Here is a 19,586-nt window from a genome sequence, read left to right as displayed (position 1 = left end):
TGGGGTTTTCAAAACGTAAAAATTGTGCGTAATCCGCAACGTGTGCAGGTAGCAATCGCCACAGCTTATTCTGAACTACAATGCAATTTGCATTACTACTGCTGATTGTCAATATCTCCAAAGGATATAAAGTTATCTTTACAAGGGTTAATACATTTTTTAAATACCTAGGAAAACCATGCTGAATTTTTACAAAACCATTACAGTTTTGGCGCAAGTATCACACTAAAACTGCAATGAAAATGACTCATGTAAATACCGGCAAGTCTTAGGCCCCTTTCACACGGGCGAGTATTCCACGCGGATGCGCGAGTTGAACGCATTGCACCCGCACTGAATACCGACCCATTAATTTCTATGGGGCTGTTCACATGAGCAGTGATTTTCACGCATCACTTGTGCGTTGCGTGAAAATCGCAGCATACTCTATATTATGCGTTTTTCACATAACGCAGGCCCCATAGAAATGAATGGGGTTGCGTAAAAATCGCAAGCATCCGCAAGCAAGTGCGGATGCGGTGCAATTTTCATGCACGGTTGCTAGGAGACGATCGGGATAATAGCATTCTGAATACAGAATGCATAGTAAAATAGCGCTGGAGGGGTTAAATTTTTATTTTTTTTTAACTCACCTTAGTCCACTTGTTCGCGTAGCCGGCATCTCCTTCTGTCTTCATCTTAGCTTTGTGTAGCAACAAGGACCTTTGGTGACGTCACAGTCATCACATGATCCATCACCATGGTAAAAGATCATGTGACGGACCATGTGATGACTGGAGTGATGTCATCACAGGTCCTGTTCATGTAATTAATGCTCACCCCAGGTCCTGTTCAGCAAAGGAGACAGAAGGAGATGCCGGGCTACGCGAACAAGTGGACTTAGGTGAGTTAAATAGTTTTTTTATTTTTTTTTAACCCCTCCAGCCCTATTTTACAATGCATTCTGTATTCAGGATGCTATTACTTTCCCTTATAACCATGTTATAAGGGAAAATAATACAATCTACAGAACACCGATCCCAAGCCCGAACTTCTGTGAAGAGGTTCGGGTACCAAACATGCGCGATATTTTTTCACGCGAGTGCAAAACGCATTACAATGTTTTGCACTCGCGCAGAAAAATCACGGGTGTTCCTATAACGCACCTGCACATTTTCCCACAACGCCCGTTTGAAAGGGGCCTTAAAGGAGCTTTCCAGGATTATGGCCTTTTTTAACTACCACCCAGAGCGTGTGGTACGTACCTAATAAAAAAAATTATACTAAACTTCCTCCTGCTGTCTGCAACGTTGCAATCAATGACTGGTAACGTGTCCCAAAGCAGCACATGACCCAGAGCAAGGAGCCAGGGCTCTAGAATGGAGCGGTGAGTATGATTATTATAATTTTTATTAGGGGCCACACTTTCTAGGGGCTAGTTAAAAAAGGGCCGTAATCCTCGAAAACCACTTTAAGGGTCTACTCATACACTGCAGTCATACTGTGGGTTTACACTCGCTCTCACAGAATTATCCATTCAAGTGTCAATCGATACTACTAATACTATCACTGCAAAAACATGATCGCAGGTAAAACCACAGTGCAACCAGCAAAATCACGTGGCCACTAACTACCAATCTGAAAATCACACCCACTTTATCATACAGAAGTCCCTTACCTCACTGAGTAAAGTAGGCCTTTGAGGGAGGAGATTGAGAAGTTCACACCTGCTCGAACCTTGTCTGAATGTGACACACGCATTACTTGCATTTGTAAATGGCAGCCAGTGTCTAAAATATAACTAACTGTATAAGCAGTTGCAAAAATGACTTTTCACAAAGGCTCCATTTATATTTAGGACAGTCCAAACCACATAAGGAATTGCTAAAAACACTGGCACACAGCATTTTACAGGACTGTAAGAGGAGTAAACTACACCTGAGTCTCATCTCCAAGTGCCAGGGTGATATGTGCTACAGTAAGTAAGTAAGTAAGTGCCAGGGTGATATGTGCTACAGTAAGTAAGTAAGTGCCAGGGTGATATGTGCTACACTAAGTATGTGCCAGGGTGATATGTGCTACAGTAAGTATGTGCCAGGGTTATATGTGCTACAGAAAGTATGTGCCAGGGTGATATGTGCCTCAGTAAGTATGTGCCAGGGTGATATGTGCCTTAGTAAGTATGTGCCAGGGTGATATGTGCTACAGTAAGTGCCAGGGTGATAATTAAGTATGTGCCAGGGAGATATGTACTACAATATCACCCCTGGCCAGGGTGATATGTGCTACAGTAAGTAGGTGCCAGGGTGATATGTGCTACAGTAAGTAAGTGCCAGAGTGATATGTGCTACAGTAAGTATGTGCCAGGCTGATATGTGCTACAGTAATTAAGCGCCAAGGTGATATGTGCTACAGTAAGTATGTGCCAGGGTGATATTTGCTACAGTAAGTATGTGCCAGGGTGATATCTGATATAGTAAGTATGTGCCAGGGTGATATGTGCTACAGTACGTATGTGCCAGGGTGATATGTGCCTCAGTAAGTATCTGCCAGGGTGATATGTGCCTTAGTAATTACGTGCCAGGGTGATATGTGCTACAGTAAGTATGTGCCAGGGTGATATGTGCCTCAGTAAGTATGTGCCAGGGTGATATGTGCTACAGTAAGTATGTGCCAGGATGATATTTGCTACAGTAAGTATGTGCCAGGGTGATATGTGCTACAGTAAGTATGTGCCAGGGTGATATTTGCTACAGTAAGTATGTGCCAGGGTGATATGTGCCTTAGTAAGTTTGTGCCAGGGTGATATTTGCTACAGTAAGTATGTGCCAGGGTGATATGTGCCTTAGTAAGTATGTGCCAGGGTGATATGTGCTACAGTAAGTGCCAGGGTGATATGTGCCTTAGTAAGTACGTGCCAGGTTGATATGTACTACAGTAAGTATGTGCCAGGGTGATATGTGCCTCAGTAAGTATGTGCCAGGGTGATATTTGCTACAGTAAGTATGTGCCAGGGTGATATGTGCTACAGTAAGTATGTGCCAGGGTGATATTTGCTACAGTAAGTATGTGCCAGGGTGATATGTGCTACAATAAGTGCCAGGGTGATAAGTGCTACAATAAGTGCCAGGGTGATATGTGCTACAGTAAGTAAGTGCCAGGGTGATATGTGCTACACTAAGTATGTGCCAGGGTGATATGTGCTACAGTAAGTATGTGCCAGGGTGATATGTGCTACAGTAAGTAGGTGCCAGGGTGATATGTGCTACAATAAGTGCCAGGGTGATATGTGCTACAGTAAGTAGGTGCCAGGGTGATATGTGCTACACTCAGTATGTGCCAGGGTGATATGTGCTACAGAAAGTATGTGCCAGGATTATATGTGCTACAGTAAGTATGTGCCAGGGTGATATGTGCCTCAGTAAGTATGTGCCAGGGTGATATGTGCTACAGTAAGTGCCAGGGTGATATGTGCTACAATAAGTGCCAGGGTGATAAGTGCTACAATAAGTGCCAGGGTGATATGTGCTACAGTAAGTATGTGCCAGGGTGATATGTGCTACACTAAGTATGTGCCAGGGTGATATGTGCTACAGTAAGTAGGTGCCAGCATGATATGTTCTACAATAAGTGCCAGGGTAATATGTGCTACAGTAAGTATGTGCCAGGGTGAGATATGGAAAAAATTGCCATATTAGGTTTGGAACTTTTTTTCATTTTTGGTGGGTGGGTATTTGGGTGATAAGGAATAAGGAGAATATTTATTAAAGTTGTAATACAGATTTTTGTATTGTGGTATTGATGTGATTGTGTATACATTTTCAAAAAGAAAAGAATAAAGAAAAAAAGGGGGAAAAAAAAAAGTATGTGCCAGGGTGATATGTGCTACAATAAGTGCCAGGGTGATATGTGCTACAGTAAGTATGTGCCAGGGTGATATGTGCTACAGTAAGTATGTGCCAGGGAGATATGTACTACAATATCACCCCTGGCCAGGGTGATATGTGCTACAGTAAGTAGGTGCCAGGGTGATATGTGCTACAGTAAGTGCCAGAGTGATATGTGCTACAGTAAGTATGTGCCAGGGTGATATTTGCTACAGTAAGTATGTGCCAGGGTGATATGTGCCTTAGTAAGTATGTGCCAGGGTGATATGTGCTACAGTAAGTGCCAGGGTGATATGTGCCTTAGTAAGTACGTGCCAGGTTGATATGTACTACAGTAAGTATGTGCTAGGGTGATATGTGCCTCAGTAAGTATGTGCCAGGGTGATATGTGCTACAGTAAGTATGTGCCAGGGTGATATTTGCTACAGTAAGTATGTGCCAGGGTGATATGTGCTACAGTAAGTATGTGCCAGGGTGATATTTGCTACAGTAAGTATGTGCCAGGGTGATATGTGCTACAGTAAGTATGTGCCAGGGTGATATTTGCTACAGTAAGTATGTGCCAGGGTGATATGTGCTACTGTAAGTATGTGCCTGGGTGATATTTGCTATAGTAAGTATGTGCCAGGGTGATATGTGCTACAGTAAGTATGTGCCAGGGTGATATGTGCCTCAGTAAGTATGTGCCAGGGTGGTAGAAAGAGGTAAGAGTGGCAAGGAAAGGTTGCACTTTGTTTTAGTACCCAGGCCCTGAAAGCTAATAGGCAAGAGGGAATAGAGTACACTGGTGGAGTCCCTCTAAATGGCGGTTTACTGTTTAATGGGAGCAACAAGAAAACAGAAATAGAAACAAGGAGGGAGAAAGAGAAACTCCAACTGTGCCAAAGCATCTCTCTGGAAAATGAAACAAGTTTATTGCTGTTTGCTTATAAGGATAGAAAACCAATGTAGGACCCATCACCTCTCATGTCTGTTTTAGTAACTACTTGCATTCCCCATGTAATAATAATTGTGGAGCATCTCTTCTTATGACTATGATGTGCCATTCCTTATTGTTACCAGCTGGGGGAGTGTCCCTGCCCAGTCTGATACTATCCAACCATTGCTGGCAGTGTCAGACTGTGCAGGGGCACACCCCCAGCTGGTAAAAATCTGCTGGAATTCCATTGCAAACTGCTAGCTATTTATTCATAACTTCTAGCAGGAATAATAAACGAATGGTACAATAGAGCCATAAGAATAGATGTTACAGAATCTATTAAAACAGAAGAGGTCACAGGTCCTCTTTAAATCTCTTAGCAAACAAAACTGATAGCCCCTACAAAATAGTGCACAGGAAAGTATATACAGAAAAATGACCAAACCTTTATTAGAAGAGTTACTAACATGTGATGCAGAAAGCACACTCATACGACAAACTGGGGATAACAAAGCAGTGTGTGCGCATCAAGTACTTAAAGGGAATCTGTTTGCAGGCACATAGCTGTAGTTCACCTGATTAAGGCTACTTTCACACTGGCGTTTTGGTTTCCGTTTGTGAGATCCGTTCAGGTCTCTCACAATCGGTCCAAAACGGATCAGTTTTGCCCTTAATGCATTCTGAATGGATAAGGATCCGCTCAGAATGCATCAGTTTGGCTCCGTTCCGCTTTGGAGGCGGACGCCAAAAAGCAGCTTGCAGCGTTTTGATGTCCGTCTGACAAAACTGAGCCAAACGGATCTGTCCTGACACACAATGTAAGTCAATGGGGACGGATCCGTTTTCACTGACACAATCTGGCACAATAGAAAACGGATCCGTTCCCCATTGACTTTCAATGGTGTTCAAGACGGATCCGTTTTGGCTATGTTAAAGATAATACAAACGGATCTGTTCTGAACGGATGCAGACGGTTGTATTATCTGAACGGATGTGTTTGTGCAGATCCATGACGGATCCGCACCAAACGCAAGTGTGAAAGTAGCCTAAGGCGCTGATTTTGTTTAGTTGATCAGAGACCGTGTTCCCGAGTTATGATACTCTTTCATAATATGCAAATTAGGTGCCTGGTGAAATAAGGGAGTGCTGGTCAGACCCCCACCAATCACACAATGATGACCTATCACCAGTATAAAACACTCACTAAAGCCCTTTACTATAATTCTTTCACTATTATGAACTCTAGTATATTTTTCTGTGACATTTAGCAGAGAGGCAGTATACCATGACTCATGCCACTCAATTGAGAAGATAAAACAGAAGAGTTGGCAGGACCTTTTTTTTAAAAAACTTGGAATTTATTATATATTTCCTGGCATTATGTGGTTATTATGTCTCCTGGCGTCAAGCAGTAGGCTGTTAAGCTGGAATCCTGTACGTCATTACACAGTGTTGTCCTCATTAGGCCTCTTTCACATGTCCCATTTCACGCATCCGGATCGGCTCCGGATGCGTTCAGTGAAACTCGCACCATTTTGCAAGCAAGTTCAGTCAGTTTTGTCTGCGATTGCATTCAGTTGTTCAGTTTTTTCCGCGTGGTTGCAATGCGTTTTCATGCGTTTTTCACGCGCGTGATAAACTGAAGGTTTACAAACAACATCTCTTAGCAACCACCAGTGAAAAACGCACTGTATCCGCACTTGCTTGTGGATGCAATGCGCTTTTCATGCAGCCCCATTCATTTCTATGGGGCTGCGTGAAAAACGCTGAATATATAACATGCTGCGTTTTTCACGCAAGACAGAACTGATGCGTGATAAAAAATGCTCATGTACACAGATTGAAATGAATGGGTCAGGATTCAGTGCGGGTGCTATGCATTCACATCACTCATTTCAGCCACGCGGAAAACTCGATTGTATGAAAGAGGCCTTAGGGTTAGTGACAGATAATGCTCACTACATATTACGTCAAACGGTATAAAAACAGGGACAGATTAACCTCTAAAGGACACAGGCCGTACCTGTACGATTGGAACAAGGTGCCTGCAGGCCCCCCCATCCCGTGTCGGCGATCGCAGCAAACCGCAGGTCAATTCAGACCTGCGCTTTGCTGCGTTTCCGGGTTGTTCGGGTCTCTGGTGACCCGATAACCTGGAACAGGATGGTGATCGGTGGTGTGATAATACACACCAATCACCATCCTGCCATCAGCTCTGATTGGCTGCAGGGCGGCCGGGAGGTTAAAATTATTGCAGCTCTCCTCTCCTCCTCCTTTCTGTGTCCGGGAGTGAGGAGAGAGGAGGCTGCATCGGATCTCCAGACCCAGCACCCCCATATCTGCTCAACACCCCCCTTCTGACCCTCCACAGTGCCATCTGGCACTAACAGGTATTTAGGGAAAGTTTAGGGACAAGTTAGGTAAGGCAGGGATATTCAGGGAAAGTTTAGTGAAAAAATAACTGTTGCACTACCCTAATCGGGTATCTGGGGTCCGCAGCACAGCTATGTGACCCTAGACTCCCCCAGTGGTGCTGCAGCTTGCCCCCCCCCCCCCCCCCCACACACACACATTTTTTGGGATGCAAGGATTTTTATTTTTTTTTTTCTGCGTACGCTGACTGTGGCCGGCACTCTTAGCATCAGGCCACTGTTAGCGCATCGCACACCCCACCACTGATCAGCTTCGGACGGCTGATCAGCGAGTTTGAATTGATTTTTTATTAATTTTTTAATTTTTTGGCCTTTTTTAAAAAAAAATGTTTTATTTTTTTTCTGTTACTTTTAGGGATAAGTACGTGAACACTCGTGCCCCCACACACATGAACACTAAATAAAGATTTCCACACACGCACACACACTCCCCTATGGCCCGCCAGATGTTCTCGGCTGAGGAGGCATATGCCCAGCTTGCCTCCGACTCAGAGCCCCAGTGAGGACGACGATGAACCCACTTTCCTTTTGTCATCCGCGTCCTCCTCATCATCTAGCGATGATGATGAGCCCCCAAGGTGGCGGAGATGCCGCCAGGCGGAGCAAGGGGACCGCCATGCCAGGGACCCTGTGGCCCACACTAGTACGAGCCGCTCTGGTGCTCGTACTAGTTTTCCAGCCCACCAGATAAGTCCACCTGAGCCCCCTACCGGTGAACTTGCATGGTGTACCCCAGAGCATTTTGAGCCTGCGATTCCTGATTTTGTAGGCCAACCAGGAATCCAGATTCCCACAGTGGGCTTCACTGAATATGACTATTTTAGTATTTTTTTCAGTGACCACTTTGTGAATCTGATGGTGGAGCAAACGAACGCGTTCGCCCAACAGTTCATTGCTCAACACCCGGGCTCCTTTTTGGCTAGGGCCGGTGGCTGGACGCCGGTCAAAGCAGCCGAGATGAGGACATTTTGGGGCCTCGTGCTGCACATGGGCCTAGTCAAAAAACCTAGTGTCAGGCATTACTGGAGTGGGGACTTCCTCTACCAGATCCCACTTTACAGTACGGCCAGGAAACGTACCCGGTTTGAGGCCATCCGGAAATGCCTGTATTATGCAGATAAAGCAGCATGTCCTCACCAAGGTGATCCTGCCTGTACAAAATCAGGCAGGTCATCGATCACTTTGGGGCCAAATTTTTGGAGGCCTATGTACCTGGAAGGGAGGTCGCGGTTGATGAGTTTCTCATTGCTTTCAAGGGGAGACTCATTTTCCACCAGTATGTTCCCTCTAAGCAGGCGTGAAGCTGTACAAACTTTGTTAGAGTACCTCAGGGTACACTTACAAGTTTCGTGTGTACGAGGGGCGAGATTCCCGTATTGAACCCCCAGAATGTCCCCCCACTCTGGGTGTTAGCGGGAAACTTGTGTGGGACCTTATGCACCCACTGCTAGATAAAGGTTACCACCTGTACGTGGATAACTTTTATACTAGTATCCCCTTGTTCCAGTCCCTCGCCGCCAGATCCACGTCCGCTTGTGGGACCGTGCAGAAAAATCAACGCGGCCTCCCTACCCACCCCCTTCAGGTACCTATCCCTAACCTGTCCCTACGCGAGGTACCGCGGCAACGGTCCTCAAGCCCGATTGTATCGTCGACTACAATCGGTATATGGGAGGAGTTGATCTCTCTGATCAAGTCCTCAAGCCATATAATGCCATGCGCAAAACTCGGGCATGGTACAAAAAAGTTGCTGTCTACTTGGTACAGGTTGCCTTGTACAACTCTTTTGTGCTGTCCCAGAGCGCTGGCAACACAGGGAAATTCCTTCAGTTCTATGAGGCAGTCCTCAAGGCCCTGATCTTTTCTGACCGGGAAAGAGCAGGCCGGAGTACCTCGGGAACTGGAGGCACCCGGATCATCCCTGGCCAACACTTACAAGGTGTGGTCCCCTATACTGGAAAGAAGGGACGGTCCCAAAAAAAAGTGCAGAGTGTGACACGTGCCTCAATCATCCGGGCCTCTGCATTGACGGTTGCTTCAGGGAGTTCCACACTTTCATGGAGAACTAAATTTATAATCCCCTTCCCCAATTTTAATTCCATTTAGCCACTGAAAATCGGAAAAAAAACTATGGTTCTCAGACTTGAGACACTAAAACAAAAAAACATTTTTTTTTACAAAAATATTATTTTGTAAAACTAAAATAAATAAAAAAAGTAGACATATTACGTATTGCCATGTCCGTAAGAATCTGCTCTATAAAAATACCCCATGACCTAACCCCTCAGATGAACACAGTCAAAAAAATAAAATAAAAACGGTGCAAAAAAAGGTATTTTTTTTGTCACCTTACATCACAAAAAGTGTAATAGTAAGCAATCAAAAAGTCATATGCCCCCCAAAATAGTACAATAAATACATGAAAAAAAAAAGTAGACATATTAGGTATCGCCGCGTCCGTAAGAATCTGCTCTATAAAAATACCCCACGACCTAACCCCTCAGATAAACACGGTCAAAAAAATTCAATAAAAACGGTGCCAAAACAATTTCGTATCAATTTCAATCAATTTTTTTCCAGTAACAAAGCAAGGGTTAACAGCCAAACAAAACTTTATATTTATTACCGTGATTCTGCAGTTTACAGAAACACCTCATATGTGGTCGTAAACTGCTGTATGACCAAAAGGCAGGGCGCAGAAGGAAAGGAACGCCGCATTGTTTCTGGAAGGCAGATTTTGATGGCTTTTTTTTTTTGGCACCATGTCCCATTTGAAGACCCCCTGATGCACCCCTAGAGTAGAAACTCGATAAAAGAAACTACACCCCTCAAGGTATTCAAAACTGATTATACTTTTTTTTATTTTTTTTTATTATGTGTTTATTACTTTTACAGACTTTATTAACCCTTTAGGTGTTCCTCAACAGTTTATGTCAAATGGAGATTACATTTTAGAATAATATATATATAATATAGAGCAACCAAAAATCATATGTACCCTAAAAATCGTCCCAACAAAACTGTCACCTTACCCCGTAGTTTCCAAAATGGGGTCACTTTTATGGAGTTTCTACGCTAGGGGTGCATAAAGGGGGCTTCAAATGGGACTTGGTGTAAATAAACCAGTCCAGCAAAATCTGCCTTCCAAAAATCACACGGCGCACCTTTCCCTCTACGCCCTACCGTGTGCCCATACAGTAGTTTACGGCCACACATGGGGTGTTTCTGCAAACTACAGAATCAGGGCAATAAATATAGCATTTTATTTGGCTGTTAACCCTTGCTTTGTTACTGGAAAAAATGGATTAAAATGGAAAATTTGCCAAAAAATCTAAATTCTGAAATTTTATCTCCATTTGCCATTAACTGTTGTCGAACATCTAAAAGGTTAACGACGTTTGTAAAATCAGTTTTAAATACCTTGATGGGTGTAGTTTCTAAAATGGGGTGGTTTCTATTATGTAAGCCTGACAAAGTGACTTCAGACCTGAACTGGTCCTTAAAAAGTGTTTTTTTGATTTGGTTGATTTGGTTTGGTTTTTTGATTTGCTTCTAAACTTCTAAGCCTTGTAACGTCCCCAGAAAATAAAATGTCATTCCCAAAATGATCCAAACATAAAGTAGAGATATGGGGAATGTAAAATAATAACTATTTTTGGAGGTATTACTATGTATTATAGAAGTAAAGAAATTGAAACTTGGAAATTTGCTAATTTTTCCAAATTTTTGGGTAAATTTGTTATTTTTTTATAAATAAAAATGATTTTTTTCCCCCTCCATTTTACCAGTGTCATGAAGTACAATATGTAGAATGGCCTGGATAAGTAAAAGCGTTTTAAAGTTATTCACACATAAAGTGACACTGGACAGATTTGCAAAAAATGGCCTGGTCTTTAAGGTGAAATATGGCCGTGTCCTTAAAGGGTTAAAGGTAAGGCACCCAGGGTGCATGCCCTGGACCTCCACCAGAACCGATTTGCAGGAAATCACAGTACAATGATCTATATACCACAAATATGTGTAGGTCTTATACTGACATGGTCATGTAATAGGAGACCCTTGGGGATTGTGTTGTAGTCAGGACTCCATAGCAGGAGTAACGTTCACCAGACAGCTCTTGCTTGAACAAACAGTTTACTTGCAGAATCAAGGAGGTGACAGGTACTAACATTACAAACTCAGTAAAAGTCTTTACAGCACAAACTTATTTACACCGGCTGGATCCACATGGTGACTGACTTCCCCTCACTTGGCACTTGGAAATGCACACCCTCCTGTGTCTCTGGTGTGCATTTCAGCCCACTCAATTTTTCAGGACAAAGCAATTAGCAGATGCGGATCCGTCTGACAAATGCATTGAAATACCGGATCCGTCTCTCTGGTGTCATCCGGAAAAAACGGATCCAGTATAAAAATTTTTTGCATTTTTAAAGGTCTGCGCATGCGCAGACTGGAAAGCCGGATCCGTTTTGCCAGAACACTTAATGCCGGATCTGGCACTAATACACTTCAATGTAGATTAATGCCGGATCAGTATTTTTGGCCAGAGAGAAAACTGCAGCATGCTGCGGTATTTTCTCCATCCAAAAAACATAAGAGGGACTGAACTGACACATCCTGAAGGGAATGCTCTCCATTCAGAATGCATTAGTATAAGGCCTCATGCACGACCGTTTTTTTTTTAAGGTCCTCAAAAACGGGGTCTGTAGGTCCGTGTCCGTTTTTTCTTCCGTGGGTCTTCCTTGATTTTTGGAGGATCCACAGACATGAAGAAAAAATCGTTTTGGTGTCCGCCTGGCCGTGCGGACCCAAACGGATCCGTCCTGACTTACAATGCAAGTCAATGGGGACGGATCCGTTTGACGTTGACACAATATGGTGCAGTTGCAAACGGATCCGTCCCCCATTGACTTTCACTGTAAAGTCAGGAGTCCCTATTATACCATCGGATCAGAGTTTTCGCCAATCCGATGGTATATTTTAACTTGAAGCTTCCCCATCACCATGGGAACGCCTCTATGTTAGAATATACTGTCGGATATGAGTTAGATCGTAAAACTCCGATGCGACAGTATATTATAACACAGAGGTGTTCCCATGGTGATGGGGACGCTTCAAGTTAGAATATACTAAGAACTGTGTACATGACTGCCCCCTGCTGCCTGGCAGCACCCGATCTCTTACAGGGGGATGTGATCAGCACAATTAACCCCTCAGGTGCCGCACCTGAGGGGGGTTAATTGTGCATATCATAGCCCCCTATAAGAGATCAGGTGCTGCCAGGCAGCAGGGGGCAGAATGGGTCCGTGAACCGTTGTCCGTCAAAAAAAATAGGACAGGTCATATTTTTTTGACGGACAGGAAACACGGATCACGGCCGCTGATGAACAACGGTGCATTTTCCAAGTTTTCAACGGACCCATTGAAAGTCAATGGGTCCGCAGAAAATCACAGAAAACGGAACAACGGCCACGGATGCACACAACGGTCGTGTGCATGAGGCCTAAAACTGATCAGTTTTTTTACGGTATAGAGCTCCTGTGACGGAACTCAATACCGGAAAACAAAAACGCTAGTGTGAAAGTACCCTAAAGGGGTTTTCTGGGAATTAAGAAAATGAAAATACTTAAATATTACTTTATTATAAATATATTCCCAAATACCTTTCATTAGTTATAATGGCTCAGGGGATCATTAGGAGAAACAAAATGGCCACCATCTTATTAGTCCACACAAAACCTGTCCTAATCACACGGAAGGACAAGTTACTTCACAACACTGAGCTAAAGATCTGCCTCATCATTCTCTCTGCTCTACTTGTCAGGGATTATGGTCCTGAATATAGCTGATAAGATCTTCAGCTGAATCTCTGTAGGAATAGAGTTCATGAGGAGACATGAAGTACAGAGAGGAGGTGGGGATGTGGATAATGAGCAGCAGCACTTGTATGCAGCCTCCATTACCACAGTCTGTCCTGTTCATCCTCTCCGTACTTCATATCTCCTCATGAACTCTTCTCCTACAGAGATTCAGATGAAGATCTTATCAGCTATATTAAAGGGAATCTGTCACCTGCTTTTAGCATTTTAAGCAGTCACCATTGCCATGTTCACTAAAGTACCTTATTTCCTGCAGTGGTCTTCTTACTTTATTTTGTTTTGTCATTTTTATAAAAAAGCTCTTTTTCTGATATGCTAATGAAGCTCCAAGGTGCCCATAGGGGCGTTTTTTCCCTCTCTGGAGCCCAGTGACACCCCCCTGCAGTGCCCAGCCCACCTTAATTTGAATCCCAAGAACGCCTCCTGATCCTGAAATAACCTCATTAGCTTCATTAGCAAATCAGAAAAAGAGCTTTTTTTATCAAAATGACAAAACAAAATAAAGTAAGAAGACCACTGCAGGAAATAAGGCACTTTAGTGAACATGGCAATGGTGACAGCTTAAAATGCTAAAAGCAGGTGACAGATTCCCTTTAAGGATCCTAATCCCTGACAAGTAAAGCAGACAGGAGGCTGAGGCAGCTGAAAAAAAAAAAAACCTAATGGGGTGTAATCGGAAAAACAAACAATTCTGTATGGTGTCCGCTGAGTTTGTCAGCGGGCACCCACTTTAAAGACCTGCCCTGTGCTGTACATGTACAGTGATGAGTAGGAAGGGGTAATCATCCAGCCATGTAAGGAAGCTATAAATTTTTCAAGGATATGGCTATGAGGCATAACGAGTATAGAATTCTCGTTTCCACTGTTTATCCAGTGTGATTGACCCTCAGCATCAGAGGAAAAATTATTTCCTTTTATGGCAGACATGCTGAAGCCTTACTGATATTGTTACCTTCCTCTACAGTTTACCCTCACCCCCATCCCTATTCGGTAAAACTGACCTGTTACCTTCATTCTCCAGGTCAGTACGATTACAAAATGCAAATTTTTTTGTGGGGCAATCTGTATTGTTCAATGATCACATTTCATATTTTCTTTTCAGGAGGTAAAGTGACAAAAAATATACAGGTCCTTCTAAATAAATTAGCATATTGTGATAAAGTTCATTATTTTCTGTAATGTACTGATAAACATTAGACTTTCATATATTTTAGATTCATTACACACGAACTGAAGCCTTTTATTATTTTAATATTGATGATTTTGGCATACAGCTCATGAAAACCCAAAATTCCTATCTAAAAAAATTAGCATATCATGAAAAGGTTCTCTAAACGAGCTATTAACCTAATCATCTGAATCAACTTATTAACTCTAAACACCTGCAAAAGATTCCTGAGGCTTTTAAAAACTCCCAGCCTGGTTGCAGCGGAAGCAGTGGACTGAGTCTGGAGTAGAATCATCCAGAGCCACCGTGTACAGGCGTGTGCAGGAAATGGGCTACAGGTGCCGCATTCCCCAGGTCAAGCCAATTTTGAACCAGAAACAGCGGCAGAAGCGCCTGACCTGGGCTACAGAGAAGCAGCACTGGACTGTTGCATGTCATTCGGAAATCAAGGTGCCAGAGTCTGGAGGAAGACTGGGGAGAGGGAAATGCCAAAATGCCTGAAGTCCAGTGTCAAGTACCCACAGTCAGTGATGGTCTGGGGTGCCATGTCAGCTGCTGGTGTTGGTCCACTGTGTTTTATCAAGGGCAGGGTCAATGCAGCTAGCTATCAGGAGATTTTGGAGCACTTCATGCTTCCATCTGCTGAAAAGCTTTATGGAGATGAAGATTTCATTTTTCAGCACGACCTGGCACCTGCTCACAGTGCCAAAACCACTGGTAAATGGTTTACTGACCATGGTATTACTGTGCTCAATTGGCCTGCCAACTCTCCTGACCTGAACCCCATAGAGAATCTGTGGGATATTGGGAAGAGAAAGTTGAGAGACGCAAGACCCAACACTCTGGATGAGCTTAAGGCCGCTATCGAAGCATCCTGGGCCTCCATAACACCTCAGCAGTGCCACAGGCTGATTGCCTCCATGCCACGCCGCATTGAAGCAGTCATTTCTGTAAAAGGATTCCCGACCAAGTATTGAGTGCATAACTGAACATAATTATTTGAAGGTTGACTTTTTTTGTATTAAAAACACTTTTCTTTTATTGGTCAGATTAAATATGCTAATTTTTTAGATAGGAAATTTGGGTTTTCATGAGCTGTATGCCCAAATCATCAATATTAAAACAATAAAAGGCTTGAACTACTTCAGTTGGTGTGTAATGAATCTAAAATATATGAAAGTCTAATGTTTATCAGTACATTACAGAAAATAATGAACTTTATCACAATATGCTATTTTTTTTAGAAGGACCTGTAGGATAATATTTAATATTTTAATAGTATGGGCATTTTTGGACGTGGCAATGCCTATGAAATATTTTTTTTTTCAATTATTTTTTATTTTGGCGAAAGGGGGGATTTCAATTATTATTATTTTTTTTTAATATTTTTAAAAACTTTTTAAACTTTTTTTTAAGTCACCCTGTGTGACTATAACCAGCAATAATTAGATTGACAATTCATTTCTGTGATCGGTATACATCCTTCACAGAACGGTATACATCCTTCACCGAATTCCAATACAGCACTGCTACCTGGTGGCCTGTATTGGAATATTCAATTCATGGGAATCAGAGCCTGCCGGTGGCTCCCATCTCATCCGGGGAAAGCTCTTACATGTGCGGGAGTGCATGACATTCACATCTTCACCGCTCGGATGCTGTGGTTGCTATGCTGAGACTTATACTGCCACAGGGCACCGGCTTCGCGCTCCTTCGCTTTGGGGCCGCCATCCTCGTCTCCAAGGCAACGAGGGGCGGAGAGGACCCACCCGCGCACGCCTCCTTAGCGTGGTCAGTGTCCTCCGCTCCCGTTGTTTTGACGAAAAGTCTGAGCACCGGGATGAGTCATGTGACACTGGCTACGTCACATGACTCCTTTGCTCCCCTATTTAACAGGCAGCCTGCTGGCCACAGGTTGCCTGTGATTGAGGTCCTATATCTTGTGTATACTTCGTTGGCAATTTACCTTGTATTTGTATATCGGCTTGTTACTTGACTTCGTCTTTGTTTGCTCCTTTTGTACTGTCACATCTCCTGGTATTTGACTTTTGCTTGACTTTGACTTATTCTCGCTTACTCCCTGTGTCCTACCTGCTTCTCCAGGTATTGACAATCGGATTGTACTTTGACGCTGCTTCTGCTTGTTCCCTGGTACCGCCTTGACTTCCTGCTTTTGACCTTGCTAGTTTGACCTCTCTTTGTCTGTTTGTTTTTCCCTCCGCACTTACGCAGGTTAGGGATCGCCGCCCAGTTGCGCTCCGTTACCTAGGACGGGTAAGTGCAAGTAGGCAGGGACAGAGGAGTGGAGTCAGTTTGCACCTTCCCTTTTCCCCTTCTCGTGACACATACACAGCGCTTACACTGAAAAGGCGGCTGGTTCCCGGGGCATGCGCAGTTGTGTGTCGGCACCCGGGAAGGCCTGCAGGAGTCTCCTGCCTCATGGAGGAAGACCCAAAACGATACAGGAGAGGTCATGTGACCATGAAGAGGATCAATTGAACCCCTGCGCAGCTGAGGGTAAGTATACCTCTAATATTCTTCCCTCCACAGGTAATTATAGTGGCCTAAATTTAAAGTAGGGGCTGGAAAACCCCTTTAATAGGGAAAATACTGTAAATAGCAAAAATTACAAATTTGACACTTGGAAGGATAAATCTAACTAATTGTAGACACCTGCTGCGACCTTCTGACCCCAGGCACAACAGGGTCAGCGATAGGTAGTGACACCCTTGTGACATATACTACCTGTCCTATTCTGCTGCATAACTAAATAAAGTAGCTGTCTAGGACTATAGTAAGGGCTCATGTACATGACTGTTATCTGTTTTGCGGTCCACAAATTGCAGATCCTCAAAATATGGATCCTGGCTGTGTGTGTTCCGCATTTTATGGAGCGGAACGTTCAGGCCATAATAGAACGGTCCTATCCTTGTCAGTAATGTAAGTGCTAAGGTACGAACATACAGATGCGGACAGCAAACAGTGTGCTGTCCACATTTTTTGCGGCCCTATTCAAGCGAATGGGTCCGCATCCGACCTCCAAAAAAATGTGGATTGGATGTGGACAAAAAATACATTCGTGTGAAACCTAAGGATAAATTCTCCTGAAGAATACCTAAACCAGCAGCAGTTAATGGTATATAGGTACAACTCAAATGTAGATTTATTCACCATAGGTGGGCCATGTTTCTTCTCCGCACTGAGCCTTTCCTGAAGAATAACTGTTATTTTGCAACCAAACAATCCATGCATAGTATGCTCCTACAGAGGTCAATAGGTACTCTATATGGCTCTGTACAGTATGGAGCTGTAGTACACACCTGAGAAAGCCATTACTTCCCATTAAGTTCCTTAGAAAAACAGTGAAGAAGCAATGTGATGCAGCTAATATTACAGCTATAAGATGCAATAAGACTCTGAATCCCAAGGAAGATAAAGCTATTCCATATAGCTATCTGCCTCCGTCACTTCATTAGCAGCTGGAAACCTTTCTAGTACTACAGCAAAGAGCAACATTTTCTTGCCATTTCCATTTTGCATTAATTTACTGAGGAATTTCTTTTAAGGCTTGTTTCATAACTGGGTCTAAAGTTCAGGGTGTGTCACTCAGTAAATGTGATGTGATTCCAAAAACTTAACAGATGTGGCCCAGAACTGTGCACATGACTCACCCTCCAAAGAGCAGAAAAGATGTAGTCCTCAGTCGACCATATGTTATATACATGCACAGCCATATATATATATATATATATATATATGTATATATATACAATGCCTAGGAAGGTATTCATGTTTAGTGTGGAATAATACTGAATCATAGCAGATTTATTAAGCTTATTGAAAGAGGCTTCTGAGTCGATGGAAATAGATTAGATTTCTTATTCACTTGCTTAGCATAGCAGGGTTATTACCATGAATTCCTTCCTCCATATCCCCCCTGTCACATTAGGACCCTGGGCTCCAGTCCTAGAGACAAAAAAGACTACGAGCAAGGAGAGGTAAGTAAATGCATGTTTGTCTGATCTGGTGTCTCATTAATTTTAGGTCTGATGTAGGTGTCTGCTCTGGTATCTGATTTAGGGGTCTTATTTTAGGGGGTGGGGGGGGACGCATTAAAAGTTTGCATGGGACCCAGATTTTTCTAGCTACTGTATGCTCCTGTAGACTACCCAACATAAAATATATACTGTCCCCCTAGAGTAGCAGGGATGGTATCATTAGCCTCCAAGCTGTCTCCTACCACCATGCCATGTCTAGCTGCCAGGATTGTATTGCCGCCTAAGCTAAAATTTAGAGGCTGACGTCAAAATATTTAAGAGGTATAGTGATGTGCTAGCTGCATGTGTGTAGTCCACCTCTTGGCACATGCATCCCCCTAGTTATCAGTTTGATCCACAATTTTTTTTTTAACAGGTCCAAAATTCCATACAGGTTACATCAATAAGGTATCTTCATGGTGTTAGGACTGTTTCACACTGCCATTAGAGAAAAGCCTACCATAGCATTCTGGATCCAGCCGCTACACTGACAAATGTCCAGCCAAATCCAGGCATAACTGCTGGATACCGGCCGCATATCCGCCGGACCCCATTATAGTCGATGGGGCCAGCAGGCATTCCAGTAACATCCAGCAATGCTAGATCCAGAGAGCTCCGACTGGCTGCCGCAAGTGTAAAAAGAAGCCTTGGTGCTTAGATTTCTGTCACAGATCTCTATATCCCGAGATTCTCTTTACATGCACACGCTAATAAACTTTAAGATGGGAGTACCCTTCCAAGTTTAATTTGCATAAGACCTGAAAATCTCTTTAAGGCAAGCCGTTTTAGCTAAAATTATGGGGTAGATTTACTAATCCTGTCTACAATTTACACAGTGTAAACTTGGACTAGAAGTGCAAAAAGGAGTCATATTTATCCCAGCGGCTGATAATGGATATTAAAGGGGTTTTCCAAGGGTAAAATATTGATGATCTGTCCCAATCAATATCTGATTGTGGCGGTCCGACACCTGGCACCTCCACTGGGTGGCGTCCTAACAGCAAAGCCAAGTAGAGTGTCATACACTGAACTGCGGCTATGCATCGTAACACAGTCCAGTCCCATTCACTTAAACAGGACTCAACTGCACGTAGACCATGTGACTGATGACGTGACGCTGCTGGACTAGGAAGAGGCTGCAGCACTCACCAGAGCACCACAGCCGCTTCAAACAGCTGATCTGTGGGAGTGCCAGGAGTCATACCCCCCACTGATCAAATATTGATGACCTATCCTGGGGATAGGTCTTTGTCTGTATGGGATTAATACTTTCATATTTTGATAG

General features: G+C 43.4%; 1 protein-coding gene across 1 annotated transcript in view; it reads right to left on the bottom strand.

The window, feature by feature from the left end:
* Positions 1 to 19,586, bottom strand: part of SOGA3 (SOGA family member 3) — a 69,189-nt gene that overhangs the window by 7,906 nt on the left and 41,697 nt on the right. The gene's annotated exons all lie outside the window — the stretch shown is intronic.

This window comes from Bufo gargarizans, chromosome 4 (assembly GCF_014858855.1).
Source record: "Bufo gargarizans isolate SCDJY-AF-19 chromosome 4, ASM1485885v1, whole genome shotgun sequence".
Taxonomy (NCBI): domain Eukaryota; kingdom Metazoa; phylum Chordata; class Amphibia; order Anura; family Bufonidae; genus Bufo; species Bufo gargarizans.
This window is presented reverse-complemented; position numbering and strand designations above follow the sequence as displayed.